Source organism: Rhinopithecus roxellana, chromosome 13 (genome assembly GCF_007565055.1).
Source record: "Rhinopithecus roxellana isolate Shanxi Qingling chromosome 13, ASM756505v1, whole genome shotgun sequence".
NCBI classification, from domain to species: Eukaryota; Metazoa; Chordata; class Mammalia; order Primates; family Cercopithecidae; genus Rhinopithecus; species Rhinopithecus roxellana.
The window spans coordinates 78,910,380-78,938,069 of record NC_044561.1 but is presented as its reverse complement, the minus strand read 5'-3'; the positions used below and the strand labels follow the sequence as shown (position 1 = coordinate 78,938,069).

The following is a 27,690-nucleotide window of genomic DNA, read 5'->3' as shown; positions in this document are numbered from 1 at the left end:
TCTATAAGACCCATGAAAGATTCCACCTGGGTCTCAGCAGCAGGGATGGTTCTGAGGCCATGCCATGATGCCACGAGGCCTTTCATAATCGGCTCTGTCGTGAGGAGGAACAACGCTGTGTGTGTATCTCATAAATTGTTCTTCAGGGCTGTAGCTGCTGAGGTGGTTTCACAAGGCACCCTGAACCCTGTCTCCTCAAATGTACTTGCCAGCAAGGAAGACTGTAGAGAGAGCCACCCCGGCTCACTCCCGGACAGCGGTGGGTTGCAGTCATCCTCACACCTGAACAAACATGGAATTCAGTGGAATGCTCACGTCGCTGCTTCCACTTCTTGGTTTTCCACTCGAATCGGTGCTTTATTTACCTTCTGCTTCCAACTTAGCCTGAGGATTTCAAATTTTGAGACAGATTTCCAAGCAATTAAAACATTTACACACGGTAGCTTCTTTTTCTGAAGCACTGTAAACACTGAGCAGATTGAGAAACAAAACAACCCAATACCTCATGGCAATGATTCCAACGAGGAGGGAGAGGCCAGATGTGCATTTCATTGGGGAACTGCTCCGCTGCAGCTGAGACGTGCGCCTGGCTGGCGTCATGCAGTAGGATTTATTTTCAGGGCTAATGCTGCATTCACTAATTCCCCTCTTACCCCATTCTCAAGGAGCCTCTGAAAATAGCTTAATTTTGCCTGCTGAAGCCCAAATTAAAAGCAGGCTCATCAATTGCCTTGCCTCTCCCCTCCAAACCAGTCTCTGCCTACCACGTTACCATCCCTACAGTCACCCAGATTAGAAAGTGGAAGGTTGATTGACTCTGTTCCTTGAGAGGAATTCCCTCCTGCATCTAACCACTTCCTAAGTATATCAGCTATTTTCTCCATGTTTAGCAGTGTTGTCATGAGTGGACACCACACACATACACTTGTGCGCACACACACATGCCACACACACATGCATGCAAACACACACACACACACTTTAGGTTTTGGGGTGACAGGAGAAGTTTTGAGCAAAGAGACATTCTGAGCTTTCAATCCAAACCCCTCTTTTGTGAATTCTTCCTGCAAAACTCTCATATGTCTTTATGTCTCTATCCTTGATGACAGTGACTGTGTCACTATCCACAGCTCACTGAGCACTATTGGCCGAGATTACTTGTGCAAACCATTGTATCAATTGCATTGTAAACATCTTGAGGCCAGGGACCAGATCTTCTTGACATTTTGTACTTCCTTTTGCTCTAGGTCAGTGCTACAGGGATTGCAGGGGCTGAGTAATATTTTCCAGATGATATATTCGATCTACCCTTTGAGAATAAAGAAAACTTTTCACTTGCTGACAATCAAGTGAAACCAAGCCTGGTCTCTGACATCTTCTCTGTTCTCAGGAAGCCTCGAAGAAGCTGACGTCTCTGCAAGTGAAAGAGCTGATACCTGGTGAGACTTAACCTGTGCTAGGTGCTGAGCTGAGCAGGTACAGGGATGAACTTACTTCATCTTCAAACTAATCCCATAGTGTGTGCACAATTTTTATATAAGAAATGAAGGCTTAGACTTGCTCCAAGTTGCAGAGCATATAAGAAGCAGAGATGGCTCCTTGAATTCTACTTCCTTTGAGTAGATGGCCAGGTTGGCCTTTGAGCCTCAACACAGCATCCAGCAGCTTGAATTTCTGTTTCCATCCTGTTTCCTTACCCTATGCCTGGTTAGTGGTGAGCAACATCCTATTTAACAACAAATGTTAACTAAATGAAAATGTATGCAACGGAACAAGACTTTGACAGCACCTGTTGTGACCTGGCTCATGGTTGCTCTGTGCATCATGCTGGGTTTCTGAAGTGCTGTCCTCCGTGCCAGGAAGATTACTCTGTGTGCACAAGCTGGATGCTATTCCTTGTTGCAGGTTCTCTTGGTGTCCCCTCTATAAGCCTCTGGCACTTGCAGTTTCCATCCACCCAGACCAGATGGTTTCCAGCATCCCTCATCTGCTGCTGCTCACCTAAGAGCAGGTGCAGGCTGCCTGGGGTGGCTATGGGCCAGGTGCCAAGGGGGTGGTGTCCCTGGGAGCAGCCATCAACTGGTGACCAAGAGAGCTTCATGAATAAAGATGCCAGTTCTCCCACCCTTCAGCTGGGGTGACACAGAAGCCCGTGCTGTCTCCCAGGGACCCTCGGCAAGACTGCCATTCTCTGCTCAGGGAGGCTCCTGGTCACCTTCTCAGGTCCTTGACTCCCTGCCCCTGCCCCAGCAGTGTTCCTGGGGTCACTACCTGCATGCACACCCTGTCTCAGAATACCCTCCTGGAGGCCCGGGAAAGGCCCCAGGTCCCAACAGGGCTGCATGTTCCTGTTTGGACCATTTGTGGGAGCAATGAGAGCACCGTGGCTTTCCAGTGTCTGTGTGGGTGTTCCCAGGGGCCAGCTTCAGGGCTCCCGTACAAGAGGCTGGGACACAGGCAATGAGGAGAAGCTGTCTGGGATCTGCAGGGGAGGGTCTGGGTTAATTTGATGAGAATCAGAATGAAAAAGATTCAGGGGGAGGACGATGCTTCAGCTCCTAAATGGCCAGGTTATCTCTCCTCGTTCATCCCTCCCTTCCACTGGCTCCCTCTCTCTCTCCTTCCCTCCTCACCTCTGTCTTTTTTACTCAGTTTCTTGGTCTCTCTCTCTCTCTCTCTCCCATCTGTCCTGGGACAGGATTTTCTTCATCCTCCTGTAAGTGCCCACATTGCTCACTTTTTTATGCATGGGCCACCACACATTTAAATTCTTTATCTTCCTCTCCTTTAAAACAAATTCAGGTCGGGCCGGGCGCGGTGGCTCAAGCCTGTAATCCCAGCACTTTGGGAGGCCGAGTCGGGCGGATCACGAGGTCAGGAGATTGAGACCATCCTGGCTAACACGGTGAAACCCCGTCTCTACTAAAAAAAAAAAAAAAAAAAAAAAAAAATTCAGGTCATTTCAGAGACTAATCAAGGAGGATGGATGGGCCGATTCTCCAAGTAAGCAGAGGCTGCTGCAGCGCCCGCCCTCCCCGACTCCAGCCTGCCCCCTCCTCCTCCATTCATCTCCATTGGTGGGGTCTTTACGCTGCTCATGCACACATTTTGGCGCTTCTTGTAAAACTCAGAGAAGGGCATCCCTAATTTGCTGAACACTGCAAATCTATGAACATGATTTGGGTGTAGTGTGGCATGTGGCATGTTCAATCTCAGCCTGGTTTGAGCTGATTGTACTGGAACCATGTTCTAGTAACTTCTGCCTGGGGAAAAAAGTTGACACAGACTTGGGTGTCCCCATCGTTCTGTGGGCTCCTAGTAGCTTGGTTTTGCCATTCATAGATGTGGGTCTGCATCAAACTAATTTTGAGATGGAAATATTTTAATTATTTAAAAGGCCAGTGCAATTCATGAGTTATCTGAACAGTGCTTATCTGTGCATTATTAAAACTGACTTTAGATCTTCCTGATCAGGATAGTAACTGATAAAGTCAGTTATTTAAAATCTTTTGGTAAAGAAATACATTGTAGCCAGAGAAAACATCTAGTGATAGATCAGAAATGCTTTGTACAACTTCTGGAATTCAAGAATTGAACCACCACCTGTCTCATCCTGAGGGCGTGACCCTCAGCAACTCGTGCCACACTCATGTTTATTCAGTGCTCTTTAAATTTTCTTTTTGAACAACCTAATGTATTAGTATTTTCTCACATTGTTATAAAGAAATACCTGAGACAGGGCAATTTATAAAGAAAAGAGGTTTATGGCTTATGGTTCTACAGGCTTTACAAAAAGCATGACTGGCATCTGCTCAGCTTCTGGGGAGCTTCTGGAGAGGTCTTAGGGAACTTTTTGGTAAAAAGCCAAGCTTCTGGGGAGGTTTCAGGGAGCAATTATGGCAAAAGGTGAAGGGGAAGCAAGCATGTCTTACATGGCCAGAGCAGAAGGAAGAGAGAGAGGGTGGGGGTGCTGCCCACTTTTCAATAACTCACTCACTATCACGAGAACAGCACCGAGGGCATGGTGCTAACTCATTCATGAGAACTTCGCTTCCATGATCCAATCACCTCTTACCAGGCCCTACCCTCAACACCAACCACTACAATTTGACATGAGATTTGGTGGGGACACAGATCCAAACCATATCACCTAACCTTTCTTTCTTTAATGGCATTTAAAATTCCAAAATAAATAAAACACTGCTGAGTATGGATGCAGCTTCCCGTGAAGTGCCTATCTCTGTGTATTTTGAGATGCGTATGTGTAAAACTTGGGGAAGGCTACCACTCACTCTGGCCTTCCCACATCCTTCATTTGGACAGGAGGATGGGCGTGAGCACAGTTGCAGGTTGGGGACTTGCTCTGTTTCGGGAGAACATCAGCCTGCCCACTGTATCCCACTGCCATGACAAACACAGGTGGTCTTCCCCAGTGCTGGCCCGATTGCCATGAAGACAACCAGACATGAGACGAGGCTTTAGTACAAATGTGCTTCCAATGACTTTCTTTACCTTTTTTACTCTGAGCCTCCTTTGGGGGGCTGGTTTTGAAGAAGAATTAATGCTTTAGAATCTTTGGTTCTAGCAAATGTAAAGAGTGACCGTTCCTTTTCGGAGCATGTTTAGAGGACAAAAGGGCTGTGAACAAGAAGATGCTTCCTGCCTCATCTCCCGGCTCTGCCCTGGAAGCTCCTTGCTTCAGGCTCAGCCCCCAGAGCCTCCGCGCTGTGGACAGCAGTGCATCTCCAGTCGAAGTCTTCACCCGTTGCGCCTTTGAGAGCAGAGAGAGAAGATTCTCCGAGGAAGTGTGCCTTAGGCAGGGCCATGCTGCATCCTGTAACTAGTTACGAATCACTCGGAACAGGGCGACCACCCTGAGGTGTTAAAGCAACAACCCCTGTGAGTGGGAAAGAGAGCATCAATCCACTCTGGATTCTCTCCTCTCCTCAGCACGTGGCAGGGTTGTAGGACTCGTAATAAAGCCCAGCGCTCAGCCGCTCCTGCACCGCACACTGCCGCCCAGAGGCTGGAAGCTGAGCAATTAACTGGAGGCTCAGGAAGGCTGCATGGCGGGTCCAGCCCTGCGGTGGATGCGCAGCTCTAACTGAGGAGAGCCAGCCCGACTGCCAGTGGTAGAGATATGGGCAGAAGATGTTTCTCATCTTCAGAATAAGCCATTTATTACGCTCTGCACCTCAAATTTCCCATGAATCCAATGGGAATGGTGCCTCCCCTTCCTATGGACTGTGCTGCCACAATGGGCATCCTCCGTCCACCTCACAGTGGTGTGACAGCCACGGACGGGGAGGCACTGGCCACCAGCCACCACCTTCACAAAAACGCCCCTTCCCCGTCTCCATGTCCTGTCAGCCTCTCTGCCAGTGTCTGACCTGCAGGGGGTCCCTGGTGCTGTCCCAGAAGCCTGCTGCCTGTACCCACAGAAGCTACCAGGATAACCTGTCACGTAAGGGGGACCTGAGCTTTCTCCAAAATAGTCACACTCCCTTCATTTCACCAGCCTCTGCCTGGCACCCCTGCAAGACGTCATTCCCTGGGCCCTGACCTCTTGACCTGCTGGGGCATGGACAGGGCTCCGCTGCAGGGCGAGCACTGTGACTTCTAAGCTGGGTCTGTCCTCATCTGGTAGAAAGTGAGGAGCCCAACTAAGCTTCTGGGCAGCGGCTCTCACCTCTGCACACAGGTGGACTTGGAGGTCCCCTTCAAGCCAGATGAAGGGTGTTGTCAATCTGGTATCTTCTTCATTATATGGACAAATGAAAATTTGACTCATACCCAGTGTTTGAAATGGTCATGATCTAGGGATATTTCAAAGCAGCAATTCTAGCTCCTTATGAAGACCAACAAAACTTAGCAATATTTTTAAAAACTCTAGGAAGCCTTTCTTGTTTTGAATTGTGTGGTTTCTGGTGAAATGCCAGAATGAGTTGGTTGTAAAATGTATTCAAAAGTAACTAAAGAAATTGCTTTTCTTTGGTATTATTGATTATAAAGTAAATTTTGAAGGTCATATTTCAAAATCATTGATTTAAGTTTTAGTACAATTGATCTGAGATCATTCTAACTGACAACATTAGATAGAAAAATAAATGGCTAAATATTACCGTTCTTCATGACAATAAAACTTTTTTTTTTTTTTTTTTTTTTTTTGAGATGGAGTCTCGCTCTGTTGCCTAGGCTGGAGTGCTGGAGTGCAGTGGCACAATCTCAGCTCACTGCAACCTCCACCTCCCAGGATCACACCATTCTCCTGCCTCAACCTCCCAAGTAGTTGGGACTACAGGTGCCCGCCACCATGCCCGGCTAATTTTTTATGACAATAAAACTTTTAAGAATTTAAGAAATAATATTTGTTTGTCCATTTTTCATTCTAGGAAAGCAGGCAACCACATCATTTAATTGGAGCATCAATTATTTAAGAAACTCACATATACATCTTCCGCTGTGTGTATCTCATATATACATATAAACATATACACAGAAAGAGATGAAATACCTCTGTTTTATGTTACTTTAATTTTTTTATCTGACAAGTTTGGAGACAATTCCCACTAACTAAGGCTGTAAAGGCTGTGTTTGGCTGAAGACATTTTTGGAACTATCAGGCTTGGGGTCTAGACAATGGAGTTCTCATTCATGCTTAATCCCTTTCCCACTATGGCCAGGAAAGACTCAAGCCCTGCCATCATCCCATGTTAATCTTGGTGATTTTCTCCACGTGATGATTAACGAGTGTATCAGTGGCCCGTAGCTGAGTAACTCTGTCTGAAACTTACTTTCCCCCTGTGTAAAACATCTGCTTTAAAAACCAAGACCGTGTTTGCATGGGGGAACCTCGTAAGTTTTAGAAAGAACAGCATAGTAAGTAACAGGCCTGTAGGTTCGGGGATTGTGAATTATATTCTGAGTTAATCGAAGCAAAAGAACAAATAGGAGGTAAATATAGGTAAGAGGTTAAATATCAGAGCCCACCCATCAGAGAATATCTAAAATAATTGTGGAGCAGAAATAACATGTTGATTGTTCCCTGGCATTTTGCATAATGCACTCTTTTTTAAAAAAAGTAAACTGTGCGGCAAGAGAAGGCTTGTTTGAGTCCCAGTGAGAGGGGAGCATGGCCTAATAAAGCATTTTCCAGCTGTTCTGGGTATATAGAGACAGGTAAAGAAGACCTCTGGGTAACAGTTAGAGTATGAATACTTCATTCGTGCTGGTCTCCTCAGCAGAGCCATGCACAGCAGACAATGCCTCCATGTCTCCAAATCTACCCACACTATGGTCTGCAGGATAAGTTTGCTTCAAATGCTCAGTCATCTGCAACAGCCCTTGCTTCTTTAACTCCTCCCAAGAGCATCCGGCCCCAGCTGGGGCCTGATCACAATCACCTCCACATCCTCCTACTGGGAGCACCATGGCTTTCCATGGCCTGTGGTCTCCTAAGCTGCAGCAGGTAACACACCCAACTTTGACTCCAGGTGTGGCCCTGGTGGTCTCTGGCTTGGGACATGGATAGTCGTAAGCCTGAGCTGCCATTTTGGGGGCTCTGCTGGCAGGGCTAGCTCTCAGGAGATGAGTCTTGAGTATGGTGGGGACAGTGGGAGCAGGAGCTTAAAATGTTAGACAGAAAAGCACTCAGGCTGCCTGAGGTGAGCGGGGAGGTGAGCTGTCGTGGATGAGCCATATCTGCCCTGAGAGGGGGAAGGGCCCTCACTGAGCCCCTACCTTATGCTACCCAACCTCCAAATGCACCCCCTACAGTGAGAGTTCAACAATTATTTATTAAATGAAAGAGCCCCCACTGGATATATGAATTCATGTTGTACCCAGGGATAGTATTTACTGGGTATAACAGAGCTGACTTGTGGCCTCTGGCCCAGCCCCTCCTCCCTCCAAGGAGTATCCTTTGATTGGCCTGCATTCGTGGGCTCGCTGATATTTTTAAAACTTCAAACAACCTCCTTTTGGGGCCATCACTGAGCCATGATATGTAATTTCCCCAGGCATCTCACCAGACAATGAAACCAAATCATCCGTCTATGAACTTTGTCCATTTGTCCCTGGAGAACTAAAGTGAGATGCCTCACATTTTTCAGGGTATTATGAGCTAACACAAAAGTGTTAAAAAGTTGTTCCTATCTCTTAGAGAGGAAAAATCATACCAGTGCCAAAATTCCACAGGATTTCTTATTTTTCTAAAGCTTTTTTTTTTTTTTTTTTTTTTTTTTTGAGACAGAGTCTCACTCTGTCGCCCAGGCTGGAGTGCAGTGGCCCGATCTCAGCTCACTGTAAGCTCCGCCTCCCGGGTTTACGCCATTCTCCTGCTTCAACCTCCCGAGCAGCTGGGACTACAGGCGCCTGCCACCTCGCCCCGCTAGTTTTTTTTTTTTTTTTTTTTTTGTATTTTTTAGAAGAGACGGGGTTTCACCGTGTTAGCCAGGATGGTCTCCATCTCCTGACCTCGTGATCCGCCCCTCTCGGCCTCCCAAAGTGCTGGGATTACAGGCTTGAGCCACCGCGCCCGGCCCTATAGCTTTATAACAACATTTCTATTAATTTATTTGCTGTTCGGGGTATGATAAAATCTATTGCTAGGAGGTAAGAATCTTCATCTACAGCTGGTACAAATACGATTAAGATGCTTTTTGTGTATTTTAATATATGACAAATCCATGACCCAGAAATTGCACTCATGGGAATCTGTACATTAGAAATGACACTATCAAGTTACAGCAATATTTTATTTTTAAGAATGTTACTACAGGTTTTGTCTTGAGTAGCAAAAACTGGAAACAAAGAAATATTCCCATTATTGGGGCAATGATGGAGTAACTCATGGTTTATCCACATCACAAAATTATGGAGTCATTAAAATAAAAGAAAAAACAGAGCAGTTCCACACACACAGGAATCTCCATGAAGTATATTGGAGAGGGTTGAGGAAGGCACAGCAGTGGGTATTGGGCACTACACTGTGGTCAGAGAAAGGAAGACTAAGGCCCTGTGCACGGACAGCTGCACAGGTATGGTGATGTGATCTCATACGTGTGCCAATGTGCCTGATGTCGTCGGAGTTGGAGAGATTTACAGCAGCCATGTGTGGTTGGGAGTGGTTACAAGCAAAAGGAGGAAATCAGACTACAAAGGGAAATAAAAATAAGCCAAGAAATTGTACTTTAGAAAAACTAGCATTTATACGTGAACCATTTCAGTTAAATTATGTGTGTATAGAAAAGGGATCTCTGTAGCCACTCATTAATGGGAGAGTCCATGACACACTGCCAAGTGAGAGGAAGCAGTTAGTGTATAAAGCATGCTCTATTTGGTTAAAAAATGAATGAACAGCCAAGCAGTCAAAACAATCTTGAAAAAGAAGAACAAAGTTGGAGGTCTCATACCCCTGATTTCAAAACTTACTATAAAACTACAGTAACCAAAACAGCATAAAGACAGACTTACAGCCTGTGAAATAGATAGGGAGCCCAGAATTAGCCCTCACATGGAGGGTCAAATGATTTTCCACAAGGGTGTCAGGTTCATTCAATGAGAAGAGGACCACGTTCTTAACAAACAGTGCAGGGAAAACTGAATATCCACCCAAAATCAACAAAATTGGACCCTGGCTTTACACCATATGCAAAAATTAACTCAAAATGGATTGAAGGTCTAAACAGAAGAGAGAAAACTCTATAACTCTGAGAACAAAACATAGCGGAAAGTGTCATGATATTAGATTTGGCAGTTATTTCTTGGATATGACACGTAAAGCAAGGCAACAAAAGAGAAATAGATAAATTGGATTTATTCAAAATTAAAATTAGACTTGTGCATCTAAGTGCACTACTAAGAAAGCAAAATGGTGGCCTACAGAAGGGGATAAAACATTTGCAAATTACACATGTGATAAGGATTTGATACCCAGAACATATAAAGGACTCCTAAAACCCAACAACAGCAAAACAACTCAATTAAAATTGACAAAGGACTTGAACAGACATTTCTTTGAGGAAGACGTACAGACAGCCAACGAGCACATGACAAGATGCTTGGTCAGTATCATTGCTAACAGAGAAATGTGAATCACAACCACACTGAGATACCAATAGGACAGCTACTACTGAAAAATTAGAAAACAGCAAGCATTGGTGAAGACGTGGAGAAATTGGAATCCTTGCAGGAATGCTTATGGGAATGTGAAATGGTGCACTCTGCAGAAAACAGTATGGCACTTCCTTAAAAAATTAAACATAGAGGCCAGGCATGGTGGCTCAAGCCTGTAATCCCAGCACTTTGGGAGGCCGAGGTGGGCGGATCACGAGGTCAGGAGATGGAGACCATCCTGGCTAACACGGTGAAACCCCGTCTCTACTGAAAATACAAAATAATTAGCCAAGCATGGTGGTGGGGGCCTGTAATCCCAGCTACTCTGGAGGCTGAGGCAGGAGAATGGCGTGAACCCAGGAGGCTGCACTTGCAGTGAGCCCAGATGGCGCCACTGCACTCCAGCTTGGGCGACAGAGCGAGATTCCGTCTCAAAACAAAACAAAACAAACGAACAAATTAAGCTTAGAATTACCATATGATGCAGCAATTCCACTCCTGGGTACATATGTAAAAGAATTGAAAGCAGGGGCCAGGCACGGTGGCTCATGCCTGTAATCCCAGCACTTTGGGAGGCCGAGATGGGTGGATCACTTGAGTCCAGGAGTTAGAGACCAACCTGGCCAACATAGTGAAACTCTGTCTCTACTTAAAATGCAAAAAAGAAAAAGTTGGGCATGGTGGTGCCCGCCTATAATCCCAGCTACTTGGGAGGCTGAGGCAGGAGAATCACTTGAACCTGGGAGCCAGAGGTTGCAGTGAGCTGAGACCGCACCATTGCATCCCAGCAACAAGAACGAAATTCCGTCTCAAAAAAAAAAAAAAAAAAGAAAAAAAAATGAAAGCAGAGATAGATATTGCACACTCATGTTCATAGCAACATTATTCACAATAGCCAAGATAAGGAATCAAACTAAGACTCCTTTGATGGATGAATGAATGGATGAGTGGAGAAACAAAATGTGAGGTACACATATGATGGAATACTCTTCAGCCTTAAAAAGAATGAGATTCTGACACATGCTACAACATGGAGGAAACTTCAGGACATTATGCTAAGTGAAATAAGTCAAACACAAATACTGTATAATTCCACTAATATGAGTTCCCCGCAGTAGTCAAGTTCTTACAGACAAAAAATAGAATGGTGGTTGCCAGGGACTGGGGCGAGGGCAAATGGAGAGTCAGTGTTGATTGTGTACAGAGTTTCAGTCTGGGATGATGACGAAGTTCTGGAGGTGATGGTGGTGATGGTTGTACAACAATGTGAATATACTTAATGCCACTGACCTGTACACTTAAAATGGCTAAAATGGCAAATTTGATATCATGTATATTTTACCATGATAAATAATAAACTGACAGTCTAGGCCCCAGAGATATGCACACAGCCTGCGTATGTGTGCCTGAATTATGAGAGGAACTGGGAGTGTGGGAGGGTGAGATGTCTGGAGGGTGCCATCTTTATTAAAACAACTTTGGTTTTGTTTCACTTGCCATAACAAATATGAACTAATTGCATAAGTTAAAATATCACATAAAGAATATTTTTCTGTTAATGGCAGAGTCAAGGAGGCATGTGCGCCTGTCAGTCAAAGGCCAGTTTTCCTCCTTCTACTGTGGGTGCCCGGTATGATTGTCTACTTGCTAAGAGTTTTCTTAACCCATTGTCTAATTTGGAAAGAAAGCTAGTTGCTGAGTGGATTTGAGGGTTATTTTGGCCCCATAGACTCACCCTAGCATGGGCTAGTGGAGAGTAAATGAATGGATGTCTGCTCTTGGCCCCTATGGATAGACAGAGGCTCGGTGTGGCCTGAGCACAGCCCAGTCACCTGTGAGCAGAGCCAGGCCCCTATCTGCCTGAAATGCAGGATCTCAGTGCACCAGGGGGCACTGCCGGGGTCTTTCCCAAAGGATCGCATCCTGTGAGAAAGGCAAACCCAACCATAACTACCTATGACATAAAATGAGAGAAAAATTCAAAATTTGTGAATTTTGACTCCGTTTGGTAGAACCAGCTTTCTGTGCTCAGAGCTGAGGGAAACCGGCCAGGCCTAGCCACAGCTCAGAGAGTCGTGGGAAGGGAAAGGTCTTGAAATGGAAGTGTCAGGTAGACTTACGTGGCTTGAGATGAGGAGGAATGTCAATTAAATAATAACAGAAGCACTGTGATGACCCAGAGTCCACACCAAGGAGCCAGGTAGAGGCAGACCCGAATCACATAAGGTGCACCTGCGCCCTGAGAAGGCAGGGGCCAAGAAGCCCCCCTCAGACAGGGACGTGCAGCTTCGGCTGCCTTGAACACAGCATCTCTGAGTGTGCTGAGCAGTTTAGAAGGAGGTTGCCTAGAAACGCATATAGACAAAACAGAAAACTTCTAGAGTTTGAGAGCAAACACTTATTTTCCTTCCTTCCTTCCTTCCTTCCTTCCTTCCTTCCTTCCTTCCTTCCTTCCTTCCTTCCTTCCTTCCTTCCTTCCTTCCTCCCTCCCTCCTCTCCCTTTCTTTCCGTTATTCCTTACTTCTTCCTTCCCTCACATTTCTTCTTTCTTTTTATTGTTCGTTCTTTCTCTTTGTCTTCTTATCTTCTCTTTCTCTTCTTTCTTCCTTCTTTCCTTCCTTCCTACTTCCTCCTTCCTTCTTTCCTTCCTTCCTTCCTTCCTTCCTTCCTTCCTCCTTCCTTCCCCTCTCTTCTCCTTCCTTTCCTTCCTTCCTTCCTCCTTCCTTCCTTCCTTACTTCCTTCCTTCTCTCCCTCCCTCCCTCCCTCCCTCCCCCTCCCTCCCTCCCTCCCTCCTCTCTCTCTCTCTCTCTCTCTCTTTCTTTCTTCTTTCTTTCTTCTTTCTTTCTTTCTTTCTTTCTTTCTTTCTTTCTTTCTTTCTTTCTTTCTTTCTTTCTTTCTTTTTTCCGAGTCTCACTCTATTGCCCAGATGATCGGAGTGCAGTGGTGCAATCTTGCCTTACTACAGCCTCTGCCTCCCAAGTTTAAGCAATTCTCCTGCCTCCCAGATTCAAGCAATTCTCCAGCCTCTGCCTCCTAAGTAGCTGGGATTAGGTGCCTGCTACCATGACTAGCTAATCTTTGTATTTTTAGTAGCGATGGGGTTTCACCATGTTGGCCAATGACCAGGCTGGTCTTGAACTCCTGACCTCAAGTGATCTGCCTGCCTTGACCTCCCAAAGTGCTGGGATTACAGGCATGCGTCACCATGCTCAGCCTATTTACTTAATTTCTAACAAGCTTCTATGTCCTTCTGCTGTTGCTTTATTTTTGTTATGGGTAACAACCATTTATAATAATTGTCCATAATTATAAAATATGCTATTCAGTGATGGAGAGAAGGAGCTACTATATGAATAAAATATGGCACACATGAAAAAGGCTAAGATTTGAAAATGTAGAGGTAGTGATTATGCCTGAAAACTAAGATACCGTTTCTCCATCTTGATTAGAATTCATGAATTCTGAAATTAAAAACAAAAATTATAACCAGGAAAAATTCCCTGTTATGACAGTGTTCTGAGGCGTAGTTTGATTTCTTTCTATTCCAAGCACTAAATAAGGTATAATTTTACATTCCCACCACACTATATTTTTTTCTTTATGTGATGTTAAGAAACTGCATATTTGTATACATTATGATCCCTCATAGGTTTATAATTTTATGCATAAATATTTGCTCTTTTACATCATGGAAGGTGCTGTGAGATGTGCAAAGAAAGTGCAGGATGGTGCTTTTCCCTCAAGAAGTTCAATATTTAGAGGAGAAAACATTACAAGTGAAACCCAGCAATTATATAAGCTCCAAGCAATACAGCTCCAGAGGCTTCCCAGCCAGGCTCTCGCACACCTGCTCTCCTCTGGTGCGCACCCCAGGCATAACGCTCCTTTCCAGGGGTCTGTTGGCCATGGTGAGCTCCATCCTGGGATCCTCACTCTCCTTTCCATCTCCACCACACAGCCAGCTCCACCGTGACAGCAGCCCAGGGCTCTGTCCCCACCTCCACACCCTTAGGCCAATCACAATGAGCGTCTCCACAGTGCAGTGCCCTGGGACACACAGCACTTAGCCAGGGGAGCCTGACCCAGGGGATCACTGCCTCCTTCAGAGGGGAGAGTGGAGACTGGGCAAGGGGAGAAGAGCCTGCGTGCCTCTCAACCCAAGCAGACTCCACCCGCCCTCTGGCAAACGGATCTGGAAAGTTCACTTGGGCAGCAGTTTAGAAGGAGGAACAGATTCTGTGCAGTGAGGCTTGTTACACCCTGTGGATAAAAACCAAAGAATAGCCACATAACCATCCCATCCAGTAAGGTCATCTGCTCCCTTCAATGTGTGGACACATGCTGTTATTTCAAAGCATTCTTATCTTACTCTTCACTTCCATATGCCACATGAAGGCCACGTGTTTCTGAGCTGAGGTTTTGGGTTGGCCTTTAGGCTACTTAAAAATCCTGGAATCTTTTTTCTAATTTCCCAAGGTTTTAAAACTGTTTTTTGTGTTATGTTTTATATTGATGTAATTCAAACTTTCAGAAAAATTGCAAGAATAACAACTTTCATTATATACTTTACCCATATTCTCCAAGTATTTACATTTTCTTCCATCAGCTTTATCATTCTCTCTTGATAAATATATAAATATAATATATAGACATTGTTTTTCATTTATATATTTTGTATAATATGCAAATATGTATTTTATGTATAGATGTAAAAAATGTATTTATATACTTGTGTACATTCATGTATATGATGTGAATACAGTTACATTTCATAAAGTTTTAGATATGTTTATTATGTAACTATATAGGTATTTGATCTCTTATATGTATAGCCATTACATAGATGCATGTGTGTATGTGTGTGTGTGTGTGTGTGTGTATACAGATGTATGCATTTTTCCCCTAAATCATTGGAAAATGATTTGGAGGCTTTGTATCTATTTACCCTTAGTGACTTCAGAATGTACCTTCTGAAAATAAGGGAATTTTCTAACACAAATGCAGTATAATTATCAAAATCAGAAAATTTAATACTGTACAATTATCTCACCCACAGCCCATATGCACATTTGCCAATTGCCAGTAATAGCAGTACTAGTTTCCCATGGTTGCTATATTCAATTATCACAAACTTAGTGGCTTAAAATAACACTTGTTTATTCTGTTACAGCTCTGAAGGTCAGAAGTCTAAAAGCTATGTGTTGGCCAGACTGGATTTCTTCTGCAGCCTTCAGGGGAGAGTCCGTTCCTCCCAGCCTTCCCTGGCTCCTGGAGGCCGCCCGCATTCTCTGGCTCCTGTCTTCATGCTCAGCTCACTCCAGCCTCAGGTTTCTGTTGTCACACTACCTTCTTACCTGCGACTCTGTCGCCTCCCTCTCATAAGGAAACCTGTGATATCATTTAGACTCTTCCACCCCCAGATAATCCAGGGTAATCTCCCATTTTAAGATTAACTTCATCACATCTGCAAAATCCCTTTTGCCATTGTGAAGGAATGCATTCATGTACTCTGGGATTAGGATGCTGGTGTCTTTGCAAGGCCATTATTCAGCTTCCACATCATCTTTCATAGCTATTTTTCCTTCCAGGTCCAGATCACATTCTAGGGTCCTGTATCACATGTAGTTGGCATGCCTCTTTAGTGTCTTTTCATCTGGAAATTTCTAGTCTTTCTTTCTGTCGTCTGACCTTGACATTTTTTAGGAGTACAGACCGGTTGGTTCACAACATGTCTCTCAATTTGTTAACCAGCATTTGAGAGAAAAACCATGCTAATATGCATGTACACCTTTAAAAGAGAAGATGCAGAGAGTTCATGAGGTTTTCAGATGGGTTCTATATCTCCCAACCTGTTAAAATCCACTGGCACTGAGATAGTTGGATTGACTCAATGTTGAATCTTAATCTGCATATACATGTACATAATATGTGTATCACTGGTGTGTGTGGCAGATTATAAAATAGCTACAGATCCTCCTATGTGCCTTCTTCTCCTTACAATGTGACTTAGCTCCTCCCATCAAGACACAGAGAAGTCCTTTCTCTCTCTCTTAAGTCTAGGTTGGCCCTGTGACCTCACTGGCCAATGGGACACGAGCAAAAGCGACACAAGCAGGGCTTTGAAAGGCGCTGTGCCCTGGGACTTATTATCCTGCAGCTTCTGGAGCCCTTCAACTGCTGCTGTTTGAAGAAGACCGGGCCAGCTTGTTGGATGGTGAGAGGGATACGGCCTGGTCACCCCTATGCCCTGGCCCTCAGTGTGCCACGTATGTGAGCAAGCCCACCCTGGGTTATTCAGCCATGAGCCAGCCCTGCCACTGACCACAAAGACCAGCCACACCAGCTTAGACTGGAAGAATTACCTACTTACTCACAGAATCACAAGCTAAAAAATGATTGTTTCCTTAAGCTGCTAAATTTTGGGGTGATTTGTTACATAGCAAAAGCTAATTGATAGAACACGTATAGTTTAATATTCCGTGTAATTTAAATTATTACCTTTTTTGGTTAGAGTGTACATAATCTTCTCTCTGAGTCTCCTAAAGATAGAGGTACAGTCTTTGAATTGTTTTTAGCAGCTGAAGCAGTGTTTAAGTGGGCCAACAATAGTATGGTTTCTTACTAAAATAAAAACACTGTGTATTTTGGTTTCTTTGTATGTAAGAAGAGTATATACATCTACAACTTAATATATATTAAAATTATAACTTGAGGGTCAAATAGGAGTTATTGTTCCTAGTTGTCCACCCATAGGGGAATGTCAGCTTCTGCAATGCTGCTAATCAGACATTATGGCTAGCTGGAGGCTCATCTAATTCTCTTTCCATTTCCCAGTGCCCTTCCCCTTCTTGTTTCCCTAACACTATCTTGTCAGGATGAGGGGCTTGCCTGATGGGAGCTGAGCCAAGAGTTCACCCTTCTCTCTCCTGGCTTGGTCATTTCTTCTCAGATTCTAAATCCTCATCTTGACTTTAATAAATCCTCATCTTGGCTTTCAATATGCTTTTGGCATCCATAGCTCATTCTTGTGAACTAGAGCAGGGGTCCCCAACCACTGGGCCATGGACTAGTACCAGTCCTTGGCCTATTAGGAACTGGGCCTCACAGCAGGAGGTGAGTGGTGGGCGAGTGTGCAAAGCTTCATCTGTATTTACAGCCGCTCCCCATTGCTTACATTACCACCTGAGCTTCGCCTCCTGTCAGATCAGCAGCAGCATTAGATTCTCATGAGAGCATGAACCCTATTGTGAACTGCACATGGGAGGGATCTAGACTGCATGCTCCTTATGAGAATCTAATGTCTGATGATCTGTCACTTCTTCCATCACCTGCAGATGGGACCATCTAGTTGCAGGGAAACAAGCTTGGGGCTCCCCTTATTCTACGTTATGGTGAGTTGTATAATTATTTATTTATGTGTTACAATGTCATAATCATAGAAATAAAGTGCACAATAAATGTGATGCCCTTGAATCATGCACTGACCTAGTGCAAGGGTTGCTAAAGAATGTGGGTATTAATATGTCTAGGGTTTAATTAGTTGTGGAATCCGGGATAGCAATTTTTTTGGTTGGCATCTTCTGCTTTTCCACCTCCTCTTTCTTCTTAAAAATGCATATTAATTAAGGGCCTTATTTGGTGGCTTCAAAATCATTGAGACCAGATTAAGAAAATAATGTCTAAATTTGTAAATGCTTAGTATTGTTACTTGCTGCAAATATATAGAGTTTTCTGTCATTTGTTGCAGTATCCTGTATTTTCATACACTGAAGTCAAAAAACACTCAATAAGTAAATATTTAACCCCAAAATTAATCTTTCCATTTATCCATCTATTCATCCATCACCTCCTCCCTCAGTGCTGTCACCTACCCACCCATCCATAAATTTCTCCCTCCCCTTTCTCCTCTATTTTCACCCTTTCTCTACCTACCCATCTATTCCTCCTTCTCCTTTCCTGTTTTCTTCTATCCCTTGCTCCCTGTATACATCCCTATTTCCTTCCTTCTTCCCTCACTTCTCCCTTCCTCCTTCCCTCTCTTGTTCCATTCATGCATATGTATCCATCCATTCATCTATCCATTCATGTACCCATCCATCCTTTTTCCCTTCATCCTTCCCTCTTTTTCTTCATTCATACATCCATTCATACGTACATACTTTCTATCTATACATCCTGATAACTATCTACCTGTACTATCTATGAACATATAAATACCTGAAGCATTTTGATGTGAACACGGAAAGGAAACATACATTAGTCAAGAGCAGGGCACCAGAGATGGATTGTGTGGATTTAAGTCCTGTCATAGCTCCTCACTACCTTGTTGGTTTTGGAAGTTTCTCACCCACCTTTTGCCTCAATTTCCACAATTTTTGATATGGAGATAATATTACCTACTCCATAGATACTATTTTCAATGGATTAAGGCTTGATAGCTCTAAAATACATAGAATGGTGCCAGGCTCATAATAAGTGTGATTACTTTTGCTAAAATACTGATTTAAAAATCAGGTATTGAGAAGTCTACATCCATGGCATGGTGACAACCTGCCTGTTTCCATTCTCTGCCTCTCTTTAACTACACACATTTTGTTGCCCAGATATGATCCATGGATGCACAGAGGATCATATCAGAGGGCATTTGTGCTTTGCTGGAGAAGAGCGTGGATGCTAGACTGACTCAGCTCCCATGGAATCTGCTGACAGATCTCTCTGGGACCCTGGGCAGCTGTGTGTCCAGGACCACCAGTGGCTCCCCATTTCTGTGTCTGCTTAGAAGTTCTGACAACCCAGCATACCTCTTCCTGATGTTCTGGATCTACTGGCTTTGTAAACTATAAATTGGCAAACTAGATTAATCAGAGGAAGCTTTCTGCATGTGTGCTAACAGTCACAACTCTCTAATCTCACAAGGCACCAACGTGACTCTTCTTGCTAAAGAATGTGGCTATTAATATATCTGTCTTTGGTTTTCATTTCTGCTCTTGGAGCGGAAAGCCCCTAGAGGAAATAGTTCCTAAAAGGATTTATAATGTACTTGCTGGAGAAATAAGATTTAAGAGGGCAGCCTTTCACATCGAAGTTTCAGCATATGGTAATGAAGGTTTCTGTTCAGACATGTGGAGGAGGAGCTGTCTACGTTTCCTGCGGGTGAGGGGGATGTAGGCATGGCGTTGAGTTCTGGGCTCTCAGACTTCGCTTAGCTTATTGCAACAGCTGACCTGGGTCCCCTTTTTGGCTCTGTCTCTAACCCACAGGTCAGCCTCGGATGTCACTGATTCAATTTCTCTCTCTCTCTCTCTCTCTGTCTTGCTTTCTTTTAGACGGAGTCTTGCTCTGTCACCCAGGCTGGAGTGAAGTGGCACGATCTCGACTCACTGCAAGCACCGCCTCCCAGGTTCACGCCATTCTCCTTCCTCAGCCTCCCGAGTAGCGGGGACTACAGGCACCCGCCACCACGCCCGGATAATTTTTTGTATTTTTTTTTTTAGTAGAGATGGGTTTCACCGTGTTAGCCAGGATGGTCTCGATCTCCTGACCTCGTGATCCGCCTGCCCTGGGCTCCCAGAGTGCTGGGATTACAGGTGTGAGCCACTGTGCCCGGCTGATTCTATTTATTTCAATGTCAGGTTGTCAGAGTATAATTTACATAAAGTAACGTTCCCCTTTTTTAGTATGCAGCTCTATTCGTTGTGACAAATATATGCCGTTCTGTAACCACCGTGATCAAGACAGAGAACATTTCCATTGCCTCAGAAGTTCCCTTGTGCCCCTTGTAGTCAGCTCCTCTTCTCAGACCCACCCCAAACTGGCAACCACGGGTCTGCTTTCTATGCCTATAGTTTTTCTTTTTCAAAATATAATATAAATAGTCCATAGGCATTTTAACAGCCATGGTGCCTAATAAATAGTGCACTGTGACTATCATTGTTTTTCTTAAATTAAGAAAACCCACTGTGGAGGTGGGTACGTGGAGCCTCTCCTGACTCCAGCTTCCATAAGCAGACATGGTTCAACAAATATCCTTTTCTTCCTCTTAACAGACTCACTAGATTTAAATTCTAGTACTGCCACTCAGTAGCTGAATATCTTTGGATATTTTATTTCAATTCTCAATAACTTTGTTTTCTTGCTTGTAAAATGGGAGTTATAGACTACCTATCTTTGGAAGTAAACAAACAAATAAACTAAAGTGAGGAGCAACATAAACAAAAGAAAATTGCATTGTTCTTGGGATCTTAGAAAATAACAATGTGAAGTTACTTTATTTTAAAATTTCTTCAGCTGACAACACAGGAATGACATTCAGTGCAAGTTGCTTAAATTCTGTGTGCCGCAAATCCTGTTGTGTAAATTGGGGAAATAAGTGTACTTCCCTTATAGGATTGCTGTTTTGAGATTAAATGAGACATGATCCATATAAGGTCTATTAAACAACCTTAAGCTCTTGTAAATACTGGAAAAATGTGTCCTGTCAGAATTACATTTGTATTTATGTAGCCTGAAAGCAGCATACATTTAAGAATGCTTAAAAATCTTGCTGCTGAATTGTCCATCAACTGATACATTTTTTCTTTCAATTATTTATTCTAACTCACATGTCCTAAAATTCATCTTTTCGAAGCACACATTTCCATGGTTTTTAGTATATTCAAGAAGTTGTAATCCATCCCCATTATCTAATTCTGGAACATTTTCATCACAAAAGCAACCCTGGGCCCATTAACAGTTACTCCCCATTCCACTCTCACATCAGCCTATGGAAATCACTCATTAGTTTTCTGTTTCTATAGATTTGCCTGTTCTTGATATTGCCGATAAAAGGAATCACACAGTATGTGGCTTTTTGTGTCTGCCTTATTTCACTTAGCATAATGTTTTCAAGGTTCATCTACATTGTAGCATGTATCCATACTTTTTTCCTTTCTATGGTTGAATAATTGTCTATGTATAGATAACATTATATTTTGTTTATCTCTTCACCAATTGATCCAACTGATGGGCATTTTGGTCATTTCCAATTTGGGGCTATTATGAATAAAGTGCCTATGAACATTTGTGTACACATTTTTCTGGGGGTATGTTTCACCTCTCTCAGGTAGATAACTAGGAGTGGAATTACCAGGTCATTGGGTAGCTCTATGTTTAACTTTTTGACGAACTGACAAACTGTTTTCCAATGCAGCTGTACCATTTTCCAATGCACCCACCAGCAATGCAGGAGGGTGGCAATTTCTTCACATCTACTCCAGCACTTCACTTGTAGTGTGCTATGATTTGTTCTGATACCCATCCTAGTGGCTTTAATGTTATATCTCACTGGGGTTTTTCATCTGATACCCATTCTAGTGGCTATAATGTTGTATCTCACTGGGGTTTTTCATCTGATACCCATTCTAGTGGCTATAATGTTATATCTCACTGGGGTTTTTAATCTGATACCCATCCTAGTGGCTTTAATGTTATATCTCACTGGGGTTTTTCATCTGATACCCATCCTAGTGGCTTTAATGTTGTATCTCACTGGGGTTTTTCATCTGATACCCATCCTAGTGGCTATAATGTTATATTTCACTGGAGTTTTTAATCTGATACCCATCCTAGTGGCTATAATGTTGTATCTCACTGGGGTTTTTAATCTGATACCCATCCTAGTGGCTATAATGTTGTATCTCACTGGGGTTTGCCTAATGAAAAATGATGTCGAGTATTTTTGCCCATTTTTAAATTGGATTACTCCTTTTTTATGATTGAGTTCTAAGTGTTCTTTAATGTCTGGTTACCTGTAAGATACGTATTTCCTTCCATTCTGTGGGTTGAATTTTCACTTTCTTCATTGCATCCACTGAAGCACATATAAGTTTTGAAAAAGGCCAATGTATCTAATTTTTGTTTGTGCTTTTGGTGTCATATCTAAGAAAACATTGCCATTGCCTAATCTGAGTTAATGAATATGTATGCCTAGGTTTTCTTCGTTTTCTTATAAGTGTTTTATAGCTTTAGGTTTGCATTTAGCTCTTTAATCCATTTTGAGTTAATTTTTTATATGGTGTGAGGTAGAGTATTGCATATGTATATCCAGTTGTCTTACCATCACTTATTAAAAAGACATTTCTGTCTCCACTGAATAATTTTAGCACCCTTGTCAAAAGTTAACTGACCATAAATGTTAAGGGCTTATTTCTGGACTCTCAATTCAATTTTAGAGATCTATACATCAGTCCTTATGCCAGTTCTACATTGTGTTGATCACTATAGTGTCATAGTAAATTTTGAAATTGAAAAGTGAGAGTCATGCAACTTTATTCTTCCTCTGTCTGGTTATTCTATCTATTACTGAAAGTGCATATTGAAATCTTCAGCTATTATTGATGAATTTTTTATTTCTTCCTTTAATTAAATCAGTTATTGCTTTCTGTTCTTGGTCTGTGTTACTTGGTGCATTTTTTTAAATAATTGCTATGTTTTCCTGATGGTTGACACTTTTATCTTTATAAAATGTCCTCCTCATTTGTCTCTGGTAGCATTATTTTTGTTGAAGTCTATTTTGTATGATATTAGTTTAGGCTCCTCAGTTCTCTTTTGGCACGGTTTGCATGGCTAAACATTTTCATTCTTTTATTTTCAAACTACTTGTTTATTTGAATTTAAAGTTTATCTCTTAAAGATAGTTGATTCTGTTTTTTTAACTACTGATAGTTTTGATCTTAGCATTTTAGTTAGAATATTTAATCATTTTAATAATTACTGATAAGGGAGAACTTATATCTCACATTATATTGTTTCTACATATCTTATGTCCTTTGTGTTTATCTATTTCTGCCTTTTGCTCTAAATAGATATTTTGTAGCTTACTGTTTTAATTTTCTTGTTGCTTTTTTTAAACTATAATTTGAGTTAGTTTCTTAATTGTTTCCTGGGCATTGCAATTAACATCTAATTGTATAATAATATAGTTAGATTAATACTAACTTCATTTCAATAATGTATATAAAAACATTGTTCCTATATAGTTCCATTTCCTACTCGCCTAATTCGTGCTATCATTATCATAGAAATTGCATCTTAATACATTATAAGCCCATTAGTACAGTTTTATGATTATTGCTTTATGTAGTTGTATTTAAAATCGAATAGAACAAAGTATTAAAAGCAAAATTGCACCTTTGTTGTCTTTTATGTTTACCTGTGTTTACCTTTACCAGTGTTCTTTTGTTTGTTTGTATGTTTGTTTTTTGAGATGGAGTCCTGCTCTGTCGCCAGGCTGGAGTGCAGTGGCGCAATCTCAGCTCAGTGCAATCACTGACTCCCAGGTTCAAGTGATTCTCCTGCCTCAGCCTCCCAAGTAGCTGGGACCACAGGCATGTGCCACCATGCCCAGCTAATTTTTGTATTTTTAGTAGAGACGGGATTTCACCATATTGGCCAGGATGGCCTTGATCTCTTGACCTCATAATCTGCTCTCCTTGGCCTCCCAAAATGCTGGGATTACCAGTGTTCTTTTTTGTGTTGATTCTTTTTTTTTTTGTTGTTGAGATGGAGTCTCTCTCTGTCGCCGAAGCTGGAGTGCAGTGGCGTGATCTCGGCTCTCTGCAACCTCTGCCTCCTGGGTTCAAGCAATTCTCTGCCTCAGTCCCCCGAGTAGCTGGGATTACAGGCACCCGCCACCACTCCTGGCTAATTTTTGTATTCTTAGTAGAGATGGGGTTTCACCATCTTGACCAGGCTGGTCTTGAACTCCAGATCTCATGATCCACCCGCATTGGTCTCCCAAAGTGCTGGGATCACAGGCGTGAGCCACCGCACCTGGCCTTGTGTCAATTCTTATAAGAAAAATTTTCTAGCAACAGACTCTCACAGTTTTTAAAATAAATCTGGGTATGTCTTAATTTCTTATTAATTTTTGGAGGATAGTTTTCCTTTTTATAGAATTCTTTGTTGATAGCTTTTTGTTTGCTTGCTTTTTCCTTCGAGCACTTTGAAAGTGTCTTCTCACTACCTTCTGGCCACTATGGTGTCTATTGTGAAATCAGCTGGTAATTTGACTTAGAATGTCCCTTATACAATGAGTTACTTCTAGTTTTCTTCTTTCAAGATTCTCTGTCTTTGGCTTTGGAAAATTTGATTATGATATGTTTTGATATAAATATTGAGTTCCTCCTACTTGGAATTCATTGTACTTCTTGGACATGTAGATTTACGTATTTTTATAAGATTTGAGAAGGTTTTGGTCATTATTTTTTCAAATATTCTTTCTGCCCCTGTTATTTTGTTCTGTATCTCCGCAACTCCCAGTATCTGTGTGTTGGTGTGCTGAATGAGTTCTGCAGGTCTCTGAGGCTCTCTTCCTTTTTCTTTATTATTTTTTCTTTCCATTCCTCGGTCTGTATAATCTCAATTGTTCTATCTTCAAGGTCACTAATTATTTTTCTGCCATCTCCAATTTGCCTTTGAAACTCTAGTGAATTTTTCATTTCAGTTAGTGTGATTTTCACCTCCAGAATTTCTATTATGTTCTTTAAAAAAATCACTTGTATCTCTTTATCGATATTCTTTTCTGGGGAGATACAGTTTTTACCCTTTACTTCTTTAGACAAAGCTTCCTTAAGTTATTTGAACATATTTAAAATAGGTTACATAAGGTCTTTTTTTAATAGCAAATCTGATGTCTGAGGTTTTTGGGGAACAGTTTCCATTGACTGATTTTTTTATTCTTGTATATGGGCTGTACTTTCTTGTTCTTTGCATGTCTCATTTTTTGTTATTGAAAATTAGACATTTTAAATAATATAATCCAATAACTTGAAATTCATATCCCTCTTCTCCTAGGTTTGTGGTTATTTCTTCTTGTTGTTTTTTCTGTTTGCCTAGTGACTTTCCTGAAGTAATTCTGTAAAGTCTGTATTCCTTGTCTTCTGTGACCTCTGAAGCCTTTGTTCAGTTAGTTTAGTGGTCAACTAACGATGAGACAGAAATGTCTTTAAATGTCTTGTCAATAAGTTCCACAGGCTTTGCTGAGTGAATAAATGTGTGCATTGGGGCATGGTTTCAGCGCTCTGGCAGGCAGTTTACAACACTGCCTTAGTCTTTACCTCCTGCTCGCATATCTTTGAAGTCAGCCAGAGATAAGAGCTTGGAGTCTAGGGATTTGTCCTGGGTATGTACCAAGTCCCACACATGCATATGGCCTCCTGCATTACCGGAGATGTTTTGAGGTTTTTCAAAGTCTCCTATAGATATCTCCTTCCTCAGCTCTTTCTTTTAAGTTTTTTAATCAGTTTCTTGTTTCCTCCGTGTCACCACCTCAGGCAACTAAGATAGTAAATAATTGCTACCAATTATTTTCAACAAATGTCATGAGGAAAAGCTCTTCACAAGGAGGGAGCTCTGAGTCAGGTCAAATAAAGACAGGCACTGCAAGTTGGGGTTTCCTGAGAGCTGCCAGGCCAGTCACATAATGACAGTTCTCAAGAGATGGGACTTTGGGGAGCTGAAAGTTCATTTCATTCCCTCAGTGCTTGTTCGGCTGCCGTTTTTCACAGCTACCATGATTGGGAGCCTGGTGTTTTCAAGGCTACCACAGAGCTGGGGAAAGAGGCATGGGAATAGATGAAGCAAAATACCACTGTTATTACCAAGATTCATCTGTTTATTTTGTTGTTGTGTTTTTAGTAAACTCCCTTCAGATTGCTACAGTCCTTTGGTTAATTTGTAGATTTTTGGAAAAGCTGATAAATTTTGCCAATGTTCACACTGCTGTTATTGAGGAGCAGACTTTTGGAAATCCTTACTTCACTATTCCCAGTGGCATCTCTCCATTGACTCCATTTTGTTGTCAATAAAATGAAGATTATCACAACTGAGTTACCTGCCCCAGTTGTTATGAAAGTCACATTTTAGAAGTGACAGGAGAAAGTTCCACGATTTGAGAAAAAATCATCTAGCACATGAAACAATAGAGTTAAGGAAGCCTGGCTTCCTTTTCACTAGCACTCACTGGAGACACAGGGATGTTTCGTGGGCCTTGTCTTTGTGTCTCAGAAGCAGAATGTGAGACAGATTTTTGAGGTACCCAACTGGCAAAAGTCTTCATAACTAGGAAGTCATAACTTCATACTAGGAAGTCATAACTCAACTCCCAAGCCCTGGGTCTTAGAGAAAGAACAGTAGCACTATCAGTCATCATGCTCAGATTTTTTTTTTCTTGAGAGATGTCTTGAAAGAAAATAAATTTCTGTAGAATGAGATGAATAGCAATAGTAACGCTACATATCCCCTTCCTCCACTTTTTTTCTTGGAAGCTATTTCTCTTTCAGTTTTCTAATTAATTTCCATTTCTTATATAATTTTCACACATTGTAGAGAAAATTTCTTTTCAAAAATATGCCTGCATTCATCAAAAGTTGTACTGTTAAAGGTTTCCTGAAGAAAGAAATTCAAGGGAATACAATTTTGTTATATTCTTCCTAAATTTTTTGTGACCCGTCTGTATACAATAACGAAAAAAGATTGTGCAAGTTAAGGATGTTTTGCCACCATGAAAAAATATCCTTTAAATATTCTCTTTCCCACTGATCCCTGAGGGGGTTTTCATATCTGTTCTCTAGAAGCATGGCTGTGATCTTAGTGGACACCCTGCAGTGGACTCCAGTTTCTAAGTTTTTTGGGTTTGAAGCATTGGGGGAGGGAGCGCCACAGCATCATTCAGATGAAGATGGAATCAGGGAAAAGCTACACCAAGATCTGTTCAGACCATTGGAGCAGCCAGCCAGGGATTTTTATTCATCACCTCATTGTTTACAGGCCAGTGTTAAAATCATTCTAATTTTTAGAACCAATGAGACTGTTCTAATTGTGTTATCAAAAGTGTGGAAACTTTCCTTTCGCTGCTGCGGCCGCAGCCATGAGTATGCTCAGGCTTCAGAAGACTCGCCTCTAGTGTCCTCCGCTGTGGCGAGAAGAAGGTCTGGTTAGACCCCAATGAGACCAATGAAATCGCCAATGCCAACTCCCGTCAGCAGATCCAAAAGCTGATCAAAGATGGGCTGATCATCCGCAAGCCTGTGACAGTCCATTCCCGGGCGCGATGCCGGAAAAATACCTTGGCCCGCCGCAAGGGCAGGCACATGGGCATAGGTAAGCGGAAGGGTACAGCCAATGCCCGAATGCCAGAGAAGGTCACGTGGATGAGGAGAATGAGCATTCTGCGCCGGCTGCTCAGAAGATACCGTGAGTCTAAGAAGATTGATTGCCACATGTATCACAGCCTGTACCTGAAGGTGAAGGGGAATGTGTTCAAAAACAAGCGTATTCTCATGGAACACATCCACAAGCTGAAGGCAGACAAGGCCCGCAAGAAGCTCCTGGCTGACCAGGCTGAGGCCCGCAGGTCTAAGACCAAGGAAGCACGCAAGTGCCGTGAAGAGCGCCTCCAGGCCAAGAAGGAGGAGATCATCAAGACTTTGTCCAAGGAGGAAGAGACCAAGAAATAAAAGCTCCCCCTTTGTCTGTACATACTGGCCTCTGTGATTACATAGATCAGCCATTAAAATAAAACAAGCCTTTATCTG

General features: G+C 42.5%; 1 pseudogene across 1 annotated transcript; it reads left to right on the top strand.

The window, feature by feature from the left end:
* The first annotated feature begins 2,275 nt into the window (after positions 1-2,275).
* Positions 2,276-27,690, top strand: LOC115892845 (annotated as a pseudogene). Its single transcript, XR_004052752.1, has 3 exons — positions 2,276-2,402; positions 4,618-4,805; positions 26,988-27,690. The product of XR_004052752.1 is annotated as a 60S ribosomal protein L19 pseudogene (transcript).